The following is a 13,338-nucleotide window of genomic DNA, read 5'->3' as shown; positions in this document are numbered from 1 at the left end:
CTCCCTTTATGAACCTCTTACTTTAATAAAGATGCATTATGCTTTATATTAATCTGATATTGTTTAACTTATCACCTTACACTCATGGTATTCTATCAAGCACAGTGTTTCTGACTGATATATCATTCCCCTGGTTTATAGCTTCAGCTTTGTTTTTATAGCTCAGCTCTGATTTGCTTTATTTCCACATTACGGCGAGTTCCTGCGAGTAAATTGAAGTGCTGTGATCTGTTTTGAATAGTACAATGTAACCTATAGTGATTTTGTCTTCCATAATGAATTTCTGGTAGTTTATAGATTTGTTTTAAAAGAGTTTGGACTTGATACAACAATGTGGTTCATCGAAGAACATTATGGTTAAAATTGAGCCTTGTCTTGGAAAATGGGGCTTAACACATGTATATAAGTGTCATCTCAGATAAGCCTGTGCAGTCTGCAGGCTTATTAGGGACACCACTGTCCTCCTTAAACTGGATTTTAGATTAGACATTCATAAAATGGAAATGTTCATCCCTAGTAGCCTGTGCAAACTGCACAGCCTTATCTGGGATTACGCCTTTACGCACATGCATTAAGCCTATAATTCCAAATTAAGACTATTGTTGAAAGAAGGCCAAAGTAGTTATTAATGTGGTGAGATCCCAATCTGGAAATGCAGATAGTGTAGTCTTAATTTGTGTTTACTTGCAGCTGAGTTTCTAAAATGTATGTCAAGTAATTAAATGTGTCATTTTAACTGCTATAAAATAATTATAGAAGATCATTGTTTGCGATTTCTTTATAAAACCAATATTTAAATGTACAAATTTAATATCCTTACTTATGGCTGATGACATCGATATACATTTACAGTTTTATATTTAACACTGTTTACTTTTTGCAAATGTTACATTTGTTCCTGCAAACACCCGTATATTTTTAATGTAATAATTATAAAAAGGTGATGAACTATATATGCCAGTAGTTCAAGTGAAGACGATGGATAACATTGTAATAAGGAATGATTTAAAGACGCCTGTCTGTGTGTCCACATTGTAATGAGGAAGATTATTTAAAGACCCTGTCTGTGTGTCCTTTTCTTCAGCTCGACATTATGGACTAGAATAAGACAGTTTACAGGTCTGAATTTCCCAACCTTCTATATATTCATGTATAGCATAATATGTACAGCTAACAGCATGTTGCAAGGCGTCTGTGGCACAATTTGAAGTACCCTCTTCATAGAGCTGTTGAGCATGCTTACAACAGACACAACTGTTATGCTCTATTAAATTCATGGATCATTTCTCAAGAATAATAGTAGATTTTTAAAGATGATTCATAAGTTAAATACTTTCTTTCCAACAATGTATACCAGGATTTTATGGCAGGTTGGTGCTGATGCTTGTTATTCCTGTATATAAAATGATACATGATGCTTAGTTAGCACAGTCAATGAAAAACTGAGGGTTTTTGAGAAATAAGTATAAATTAGAGTCATTGCCACACAGAAAGCTGCTTAGAATGTAATGGCCTTGTAAGTAAGGAAAAACTTTTGATGTTTTCTTGGTCAGCTAGTTATATTATTGGGGCATAACCATTTTGTTCAGTAGTGCTTTTAAAGAAAATAAACATTTCATTACATATTGCTTCTTTACATTGTTGCATACAATAGAACAGGAAAGAAAGGTAAGGTAAGGTGTAAACTGTGAATAATAAAATACAATTTTGTATGTATTTTCATATGATTTACGTTTTTAAACGTATTTTACATACATCATTTACTTTACTTATGTTTGTATTGCCATTTACTTTACATATGTTTGTATTACTGTATATTATTCAACATTTAAAATTTATTAACATACTTTGAAAAAGCCTATTTTTGGCAAAATATATCAGGAAAGAGTGTTTGATTTTTCTGTGTCCACTGATAATGTCATGGTATTGACCCCATGCCCTCAAAGTCAAAGGGTCAGGTGATGGCATATACAGGCATACTGGATAACTTTTATGTTCAAACTGTTCTCCAGTTTTCAATAATGTAACTCCTTCTTAAGGCAATGATTGTTCGATTATGACAGCTGCATAGAGGTAATAACAGATACTTTTGCTGGTTGTATATTCTTTTATGAGTCTTCAAATTATTTGTCTTAATGATTCCCCTCGTTGGCGGAGGGTTATTGTAGTGGTTTTCCGTACTTCTTGCTGTGGTTAGGACTCTTTTGTGTCAGAGCCATATATCAGAACTGCTTGGTTTTGAATTTCATTGACACTTTGTATGAGTATTGTATATATGAAAGAATGATGTTGCCACCACAAATTTGGTTGCATTCCATCTGCAAATAACAGAGGTATGGCCCTTTTTAACTTGCAAATAAGCACACTTTTGTGTCTGAACCCACATCTTTGAAAACAGGCTTGGGCAGATTTTCATTGGGATATTGTATACGTGTATATAAGTATATATAGAGATAAGAGGATGATGTACTTCAAATTGTGATGTAAATCATTGTCAAAAATAGGGTTATGAACCTTTTTTTACTTGAAAATACCATTTTCATTTAGAATTGTGTATGTCTTGAGCTGTATCTCAAATAACTTGTGAGCCACAGCCATGAAACTTACCACTGTTGTTCTCAATTGTCGTGGGCAGAGTCACATGCAAGACCAATAACCACAGAGGCAAGGTCAAGGTCACAAAATGCAGTCAAAGATCCAAACTTTGATGAGTTATTATAATTTAGCCATTACTTCAATATGCATCAAGGGACTCTGAAATAACTTTCTACAATTGTTCTCCTATATTCAGCTGTATGTTACAGGAAAGACTCAGCTCTTTAGGGTTAAGGTCAAGTTCACACATTGAGGGTAAAACGTAAAGGTAAAACAAAATTTGATGATGTATGCCTTTTTTGTTTCGATTCAAACATCAAAAAATTTTCAGATGCCCTGATCGAATTTTTTATTTTAATCAGGCAGTGAGGAACATGTCCCTACAAGCAAGGTCAAGATCACATAATTTCGTTGCACATCACCTTTTAATTGCAGAATTATCACAAGGTTTTCCCGAAAATGTCTTTTATAAGCTTTTTTGGTAGATTAAATTGAATTGGGTATGAGACACACACCAATTGTTCTTACACACATCTTAAACACTATAACATTTAAAAAGCATCTTTTGTTACTACTAATGTAGTTACTTCATTTCCGAATATTAATGCGGTGCTTGATTTTAGAACCGCTTTGATAGGTGCTATAAACCTTTATTAAAAGTGTATGAATAAATGATTCTATAAGTAGTTTATGTGCAGAGTGGGATATCCATTCAATGAGTTTGCTTGTTTGGTTTTGCTTGTTTATGTTTAAGTTGGTTCTGGACTGCATGTATTTTAAGAAATGATTCACCATTATAGTATTATTTGCTAGGGAAGTTAGGTGTTATCATTATTCTATATACTCATTTGCGCTTATTAAATTGAATTTCTTTCATTAATGCATCATTTCCACATGATAATTAAAAAAATATATTTTCAATTATTATGACGTGACTAGGTGGTGAATACTCACTTAGTTTTAGTCTGTTATGTGTTGGTTGGAGTGACACCCATAGATAGTTGTAATCAATAGTCTTAAATTGTGTCTTGTTCTTAGAAAACTGGGCTTAATTCATGTGCGTAAAGTGTCGTCCCAGATTAGCCTGTGCAGTCCGCACATGCTAATCAGGGACGACACTTTCCGCTTTAATGGTATTTTTAGTTTCAAGGAAGTCCCTCCTTACCGAAAATCAAGTTTTCGGAAAGTGTCATCCCTGATTAGCCTGTGCGAACTGCACAGGCTAATCTGGGACGACACTACGCACATGCATTATGACCTGCTTTCACAGAACAAGACACAATTGTACAAAAGTTTTTTCTGTGAAAATGGGCGTAGTTCATGAGCGTAAAGTGTTATTCCAGATAAGCTTGTGCAGTCTGCACAGACTAATCAGTGTTTCACTTTCCTCGTAGTTGTTGTAGATTGTTGTTAAGAAGAAACTTCCTTTAAACCAGAAGTCCATAAACGTAAAAATTGCATCCTGATTAGCCTGTGTGGACTGCACAAGCTAATCTTGGAAACAACTTTTTACACACATACATCAAGCCCAGTTTTCCCTCAACCAGGCTCATATTAAAATGAATGAGATAGAATGATTTGTCTTGTGGTTTACTATTCAATATAAAGCTTCTGTATACACTTCTTCAGTTTGTTAATGCATCTGTTTTTTCGTCATCATCATTGATAATGTTTAATTTATATTCATATTTTAATTATGACCACTTAAAAAGTGTACAAAATAATAAATGAGGTAAAGGTGATATGTAGGACATAATCATTGTATGGTAATATGCAGGATAATAAATATATATACCTGTTGTATTTACCTTCATTTGAAGCGGTCATAATGTTCCATTTTCATTATGTATTACATCTGCCTTTATTCATTAAACCTGTAGCTTAAGAAATGAATCAAGTAAGTAGCTTGTACATGTTCTCATATCGCTTCTTTCGTTTTACAGGTCCAAAAGAATGACACGCGGGTCCGTAGTCCATCCACAGCCCAGTGTGAAGATCCCAGTATAGCCTGTGCCAAAGCCTGTACAGTCTCAGACGCTCTCTCAACCACAACCACGTTTCTTTGCTGCACACCACTTCAAACAGCTTGATGGCTGTCATCATACCGCTACTACATCAGCTTAATCAACCATGGTTTATTGGTTCATTCCACAAATTTGAATACATTTTCTTATACTACTGTCATTATTTGACTCATGTACGTTTGCATTGTCATTTTACTAACCAATTTTGTTGTTTTGTCAAAGTTCATTTGGTTATTTAGCACTGTATGTTTGAGTTCCTGGATGTCCATCTGAAAGTTCTTTTCTCTGCCATAAGTTTGCCATATATTGATGGATTTTTAGCTCGACTATTATATATGAAATATATATAGTGGAGCTATCCTACTCACCCAGGCGTCAGCGTGAGCGTCTGCGTTAGTTTGCGTTAGCGTGCAAATGTTAAAGTTTTCGTACTACCCCAAATATTTTCAATGTCCCTTGACATATTGCTTTCATATTTGCATACTTGTTTACCATCATGACCCCAACCTATAAAGAAGAGCAGACAACTGTATCAAGCATTTTGACAGAATAATGGCCCCTTTTATACTTAGAATATGCATATTATTGATAATCTATGTTAAAGTTTGCATACTACCCCTAATATTTCCTGTGTCCCTTGACATATTGCTTTCATATTTTGCATACTTGTTAACCATCATGACGGCCCCTTTTATACTTGATAATTGAACATTTGCTTAAATTGCCATAACTTCTTTATTTATGATCAGATTTTATTAATACTTTGACAAAAAAAACACTTACCTGAATACCACAATGGATTCCACCCAAACATAACTCCACGCCCCAAAAAAATTTTTTTTCCTATTTTTATTTTTGAAAGATCATCTAATAAATTATTGAATATGAACAATTTCCCCATGATGGCTTTCGTTATACTGTCAAGCACTCGAAAAGTCAAGCGCGCTGTCCTCTTACAGCTCTTGTTAGATATCTTGGCATAAATGTTAACAATCATCAGACAACCTATTTGTCTCCTTTCCTCAAAGGTCAAGGTATCACTTAGAGGTCAAAGGTCAAATCATGCCACAAAACACCTTGTCAGGTCTGTTTCCTTGTCATTCATCATGAATTTTTTTTAAACTTACCACACATAACCACCTTATGGAGGCAGTGTGTCTTGTGTATCACCCATCTCCTTACTCTCAACAGACATACTTAGGGTTATAAGGCAAATTTAACGATAAAATGTCTTGGAGTTTTAAAGGAAAGGTGGATTTGGTAGCATCTATGCCAAATGGAAACAGGTCTGGTTCACAATGTATTTCCTCATTTGTTTACCATAAACAACCATAAACAACATGTCACATGTTTGTTAAGCTCCAATGAAATCATGTTGTTAAAAAACACACTTGTGTTTTATTCTTCTTTGCACATTTAACCATACTACACAAGCAATCTTCCCTTATTCTAACACTGTACTGTGTTAAAACTGAATTTCCATAATTTGCAAAGAGCGCATAAGTTTATATGTTAAACTGTCATATTTCGTGCTGTTGCAAATCTTCTGTCAAACCATTAAAAAAGTTGATATTTTGTCAGGTCCTCTCAGGTGTGGAGAGATTTTCGTTTGATATTATTAGTTGTCTAGTCAATGTTTTTCGTCATGTAGGTTGTAAAATTTTCTCACAGTGGTTCATATACACATATTTTCGAATTGTATGCCATTAATCGTATGAATTCCTACCTGATGTTTGATTGTCATGGCTTTTTGACTTGTTAATTACCTGATATTATTTGGCTCACGAGTATTGTGGATTTCTCCACCACACACAGACATTTTAAATGGCTTGTAAATAATGTGTTTTTCCAATGTTGTTTGATGTTGAAGTTGTCATACCTGCACTTCAATCAAAATTATTTTTTCAAAGATAAAAGTAAAATACTATTAAATTGTATAAGAAACCATAATATGACGGATGTCCTCAATATCTTTAACTCTTTCTTAGCAGATTACAAGTTGAAATTGTTTCCTGTTACTTGTTTTAATCTTACAACCATGTATCATCTACTTTTCACAGTCCGGTATACATTTTGTTTGAAGTGCATATTCAATAGGTATGTTATAGATTCACAGAGAAGTAACTCTGTGCAAAACACTGCACAAATACCTCAGTCTGTATAGTGTGTTATTTGCAAAAAAATTAAATGAACATTGGTTCAAAAAATTTCTATAACTATGTTTCACTGTTCGTTTGGTTGGAGGAAGCGAAGTAGATGTGATTGTTTTGTTGTCTGCTGCAACAGAAGTACCAAAGAAAATGCTATGTACCAGTAGTAGTTTTACAGAAAATATAAGTATCAGTACTTCAAGGGTAGCCTGATCAGCTATTGTTGTTAATGCAAGATTTTAGTATCCTGCAGTTTATGAAATTATTTGGTAAATACATGTGTTGTATACAGTCCCTATATTAATTATTTGAACTGCATTCTGTAAAACCTGGTCTTAATGCATATGCTTAAAGTGTTGTTGCAGTCTGAACAGGCTAACCGGGGACAACACTTCCCACCTAAACTTGATTTACTTTAGATTATGTATAAGAGACGTTCTTTAAACGGAAAATACCATAACCCTTTCCCACTCAGAAGCAAAGTGAACATGGCTCTGTGCAAACAGCATAAAACCAGAACAGCCTGTGAATAACTCGCAGACTGTTCAGGTTTTATGCTGTTTGCTGCTCATCAGTATCTTAGGGTTGCAAATGAAGCTTTTGAAAGTTGAATCTAGTAAGAAAGGTCTTAAATTAAATGTAACGTTTGAAGGGACTCCAAATGCGTCAAAATACGTATCTAAGTGGTAAAGGGTCAAATGCAGAAAGTTTCGTAAATGACAACACTTTACGCACATGCATCTAATCCGGTTTTCCCAGTACGAGGCTCAATTTTATGTCGGAATGAAGGCTTGATCAGGATAATAAGTCTTGTAAAATGTACTGTTATTGTAGACAGTAAGGATTCATGTAATCCATGACCATGTTTGTCTCTGGTTAAAGTAGCTTATTGGTAAACTGGCATGAACAATCTTGATCTTGTTGTGTACATATTTGAGAAATGTTGCTCTTGCCTACAAACGTTGGCTTTCACATGGTTTGCACTGTTCTCATTTTATTTATTGCATCAGGTCTCATTCTTTTTGTTTGTGGCAGTTTATCCACAATTAATTGTTTTGTATGTATTGTTAGAATTGATGGAGAGAATGAATTCCAACTGTGTTTATGTAAATAAGGAATACTGAAAATGTAAATAAGTTATTTGTAAATTCCAACACCCATCTTATACTATGTTAAATTTTTATTTGTCAATAAAATTTATTGAGCTTAGTAAATATAAATATTTTCGAGGTCTTTACCTGTCTGCAGTGGTTTACAATTGTTGTTTTCTTTTATTTGTTTGGTACTGGTAATTCTTAAGTAGTTATTTCGATATATTCATCTTAAGAATGGTGAATAATTAATGATTAATTTATAGTGAATGCAAACTGGTGCAAAAGTAAGTTACATCGACCTTTAAGTAAAGGAGCATTCACGTATTGAGGATTAAGTGTGAAGCTATCATATGTTGTAGAGAAAGTTACAGCAGATACTAGAGTTTCGTGCTCAACCCTCAAACGGTGTATTGAAATTATTGTGATTGATCATGCAATAGTTCACAAATCTTAGCTTTTGAAGATATGGTTTCATTTTCAATTCACATTTTACCAAAGTTTCGATGAAGGTCAGAAGGTTAGGCCTTTGTAATGGCAATTACCAGCAATTGAAGCTGGTACCCTTAGTCCAGACAGTTTATTGTGTTGCTCTGTTATTGAAGGCATAATTATGACAAGCAAATACTTTCTTCAATATGCATAGCTGCCAGAGAAGCACATATCTTTTCGAAGCAGGGAAGTATTATAATGGTATATACCAATAATGTATAAGTACTGTAAAATGCCGTGTCAGTGTTATGTCATTCGCATTATATGCTTTATTTTATCAGCATACCATCAGATGTATGGTGTAAATGGTTACAAAGTATGATGAGTTTGTTGTTGGCATGCATTATTTCAGTGAAGGATATAAATAAAAATGATATTGAATGTTCATGTATGTATTTGTTTTGTCAGTGTTATGGATAATGGGTCTAAAGGGAGATATCTAGGGTCACAAAAAGTACAGGGTGTGCAAAAAAGGAGCAGGGTGTATAGTTGGACCATTTTGGTGACATTTTCTAGTATATTTCTAAATCCAAGAAATTTCTCTAAGTCCTACACTGGTAATTAAGGGTTTTAAACAAGTCATGATCCACCTGGACTAGATTTTAAATTAAGAAGAGAAAAAAATATTTCCCACACCAGCCTGCGCAGACTGCACAGGCTTCTCTGGGAATAAAGTGTCTGTGCATGCATTAACCTTTCAGTGCTGGAACCGAATTTTAAAGGTCCTTGCAAACACTGTTTGCTATTGTGATAGTATTCTTTGAAAAACAATCGAAGAAAATGTTAATTTTAGACATTCAGCAGACGACATCTAAGCAGACGACAAATTTCCCAGCATGCAAAGGGTTAAGCCTTGTTTTCCCAGAGTGAGGTTCATTTTTAATCCATTAGTAAAGATTTTCACAGTTTTTGTGGTGATTGTTCCAGAGGGACCGGAAGGGAAACACCCTGTTATTTAGCTCTAGATTTTCCCTAGTCTATATAAATCTGAAATATGATAAGATGGTGAAGATTGAATAAATATTTTTAAACCAAAAAAATATGTTTGTTGTAAATCTTATTTCCATTTACAGCTGATATCAAAGTACGAGTATGTTAAGGTTTTTGTAAGGTCCAAGAACATTTACATGCTCTATAGGACCATACTTCCAGCGTGAGTGAGATGTGTATTATATAGATACCCCATTACTACATTATGTGAGTGCAGGGTCTGAGAATATCAGGACTATGCAGGTCATGATGAGTCCAATTTAATTCACATAACAATACTAGCAGTTAATTAACAAACATGATCCACATAATGTTAAATGTTATAAATCAAAGCGCTGAAGGCACTGAAATTGTTCGCTATTGTATAATTTAAGGCACAACTCATTTTTTAGCTTGGCTGTTTTCGGAGAAAACCCGAGGTATTGTCATAGCCAGCTGGTCTTCCGGCGTCGTGCTAAAACCTTTACATTTTGTTAACCTTTTGAACATTGGCTCTCAAATCAAAGTGCTTCCACCTACAACTTTGAAACTTCATATGTAGATGCACATTGATAAGTTCTACACGCCACACCCATTTTGGGGTCAATAAGTTAAAGGTCAAGTTCACTGATACCTCTAAAAAAAAAAACTGACAAGCTTTCATTTATTAAAAACTGCACCCGCAGCCGAGCGTTGGCACCCGTTATTCGGTGCTCTTGTTTTAAATTAAATGCAAGTTTGAAATGAACAAAAGCTATTCAAAGTTATAAAGAGTGTGTCTTTAGCATGGGTCGAGACATGTGTGCACTTTTTATCATCCTATGTATTTTATAGAGATAACCTAGACAAAATAACAACAACATGGCTCTTTTTGATGTTCTGAAAGCAAAGAAAGTATGATGACAATGGTAATGAGAACTGAATATAAAGACAATTTGCAATTGCCATCATATTAAATGAACATTGTTGGAATATTGAATACCTTTTTCACTAAGAATATAATTTCATGATTGAAATTCCCTGTACTAAACTTTTGATTTTCGACACCATGTACAAATTCAAAATATACAATAATATAATTGATGAAGATAAATCTGCGAGCAATACTTTTTACTCACGAATTAGGTATTCATTAAGACAGCCCTGTTGACGCGTACTTTGCTGTTTATGCATTACTTGTTACCCTAGCAGTTCATACAGTGCCAACAACTCTGACCTTAAAATAGGTTATTAGGTATAGAGCACTAATGCGCTTTTTCAGCGTAGCTGTTTTACCCAGATTTTCACCTACTTTTACATAACTCCAGCAGAGACGCATGAATATTTTCAAATATATCATAGGCTGATTCGAGATAAACTCTCTTAACTTTGGCCACATCACTGTGTCTGTGCTCAGTGCTAAGGATGTAGAACTGTTCAGTGTAAGGAATTCCGGATTACTCTCTGTATGTTCAAACGACACAAATTGTGGCCCAGTGACAATTAGGTGTTAAAATCCATCTCACAGAATTTCAGGGTCAGTACTCGTACTAAATCGTCCGGGGATTATATAATTGACTATCGATAAACACAGTTTTGCTTTCAAAATGAGAAAACAAACATTACCGAAATAGTTTAGTGTCACGATAAGAGGAAAATCGATTTAATTATCCAACCACAAATGTTTGCTGTACTCGGTCAGCACGTCTGGAAATCGTTCCAGAACGCCTTGATAGGCTTCCCTTGTTTACAACGTCAAGTTTGCTATTTTGAATTCAATTTTGTATCTAAAAGCATTGTGCTGAAATGTGCCATTTGCAATTCGCAAAGAGATTTTTAATGACCCTCGTCATGTGAAAATGGGTCCTATTCCATATGCGCCCATCATATATATATACCCAACTTAGCATACGCATCTCTCAGTTTGGTCAGGAGATACATAATGAGACCATAAAACATTGAGTGATTTTAAAGCGAACATTATCGCCTCTGATCAGACTGCTCAAATGCACATGTTAGGCAGAAACGCATAAGACCCATTTTCACATGACGCGGCTATGAAAGTGTGATATAAATGTGTCGAAAGAAAACGGCGTGTAAAAAACATATTAACATACGATATATTTCGATGGTGAAGAAATACACTTATAATAAGGCATGTGAGGACACATATAGAGTGCACTCCCGTAGTATAATTATTTACAAAGCATACGCACATCCAACTGTTCCAAATTCCGAAAATATGATCGTCGTAATTCCGAACAGAAGTGTTTCTAATTTTGAACATGATGATCTTTTTTTTTTAAATTCCGATGAATCCATTTAATTGACACAGTTTTAAAAATATCAACTTAGAAACAATTTCCGTAATAAAAACGATAACATGTAAGTTCGATAAAAATAACAAATTCAGTAAAAATGTAATATAGAGCAATAGATCTGGAGGTTTCCGTAAATTGATATTTTTAATGGGAGGAAATTGATTTGTATGCAAAATTGCTAATGAGCACTTGCGTTTCTGACAAGAACCGAAACACGATGCAATATGAAGGAAACCTGCATTCAGCAGTACTTGCATTGAACGGCAGTGCTACGAGACCTTCTATAAGTTCTTCAGAAACACAAGAGAAGTGGAATCGTCTGCAGCAATTTCCACACAGTATAAATTCATTATAGGCCATGTCGCATTTAAAACATTTTTCATTTTTCTAATATATTGCTCATCAGAATCTGACGTATCTTCTATTTCTTTTAGAATTCGATCTGTCTCTTGGCTCTTTCTTTATCCTTTGCTTGGCTTCTTCTCCTTTTTTCTTTCCAGTTTCTCTTTCTTCTCTTTGAGTTCTTCCACGCGTCGTTGTTTCTGGTGTAACCTTTCCACCTGGCGTTTCTGTTTTTCCGTTATAGTAGTTTATTTGCCTCTTTTCTGCCAACAATTCTCTGTATTTTGATCCTTTGGCATTATCATTCTTCGAACCTTCGGGTGATTTATTTCCGTTTTTGTTAATTTTAGGAATTTGCTGAAAGGCGATATGGTGACCGAAAAATGACGCGACTGAAGAGTAGTTACAGATGCAACTGTTGGTAGAACAGGATCGGTAAAAGCATTCACACCAGTGGGTAATTAAGCATCGTTTAGTGACGCCGCAGCAAAAGGTACCGCGGTATCCGCCTCCATTGCAGAAACCTACGTATCTGCTATTAAGACAGGATCTGTTTGTAAACTGCAGGTATCGCATTCTAAACTTCGATTGCAGCAACAGGTGCATTCGGGACAGACTCTTCGGCAAATATGGAACTTGGCATTAACTTCACAGATAAAGTCATTTTCTGTGGATTTAGTAAGAAAATGCCGGATTCTTGAAAGCCTTTTTCGGCCACATCAACCGTCGCACTCTTACCATGCTTGCTTTAACATCCTAGCAAACGTTTGCTTTGTAACAAATTCACCTATGTGCTCTGATTGATAGTTTCGCACAGCCTCACGCTATGATTGTTTAAACACACCAAATAAACGCAGGTCGATTGGTTGTGTAAGATATTACGAATGTTCCAATAAACAATACCATTCAATTCCACTCTTCACGCATACATCGGACGCTCTCATAGTTGTATGGGTATTGTGCCCATCAATTATGAGTAGGACACGTTTTTTGACATGCCAGGCTTCTATCCTCGGAATGAACACATCCTTTAGCCACGATGTGAACACCACCGAGTCCACCCAGCCAGTTTCGGATCTCCCCATTGCAGCCTCCTCAAATCCATGTAATGGCTTGTACGAAAATCGCTGCACAGGAAAGATAATCATCGGTTGAATGTAATGTCCAACCGCACTTGCCGCCGCCATTATTGTCATTTGTGTCTTATCACTGTTGACATATTGATAAACAACACAACAGGTACGTGCACGCGTTTCGCCATTTATCTTTTAAATTTTTGTCTGACATAGAGATATCCCTCTTTCATCGGCATTAGAAATTCTACTAGGATCTTGCAATAACTCTTCGTCACCAACTTCATGCATCACATAGTGTT

The 13,338-nt window shown here is 35.1% G+C and overlaps 1 long non-coding RNA gene across 1 annotated transcript in view; it reads left to right on the top strand.

Annotated features, from left to right (window-relative positions):
- The window catches only part of LOC127866765 (uncharacterized), a 12,516-nt gene extending 3,124 nt beyond the window's left edge, over positions 1 to 9,392 (top strand). Inside the window, exon 2 of the long non-coding RNA XR_008043095.1 lies at positions 5,704 to 9,392. This is a non-coding gene — a long non-coding RNA (uncharacterized LOC127866765). The remainder of the gene's footprint in view (positions 1 to 5,703) is intronic.
- Positions 9,393 to 13,338: the final 3,946 nt, after the last annotated feature.

This window comes from Dreissena polymorpha, chromosome 2 (genome assembly GCF_020536995.1).
Source record: "Dreissena polymorpha isolate Duluth1 chromosome 2, UMN_Dpol_1.0, whole genome shotgun sequence".
In the NCBI taxonomy this organism is placed as follows: Eukaryota; Metazoa; Mollusca; class Bivalvia; order Myida; family Dreissenidae; genus Dreissena; species Dreissena polymorpha.
The sequence above is the reverse complement of the archived record's forward strand: the minus strand, read 5'-3'. Positions and strand labels throughout refer to the sequence as shown.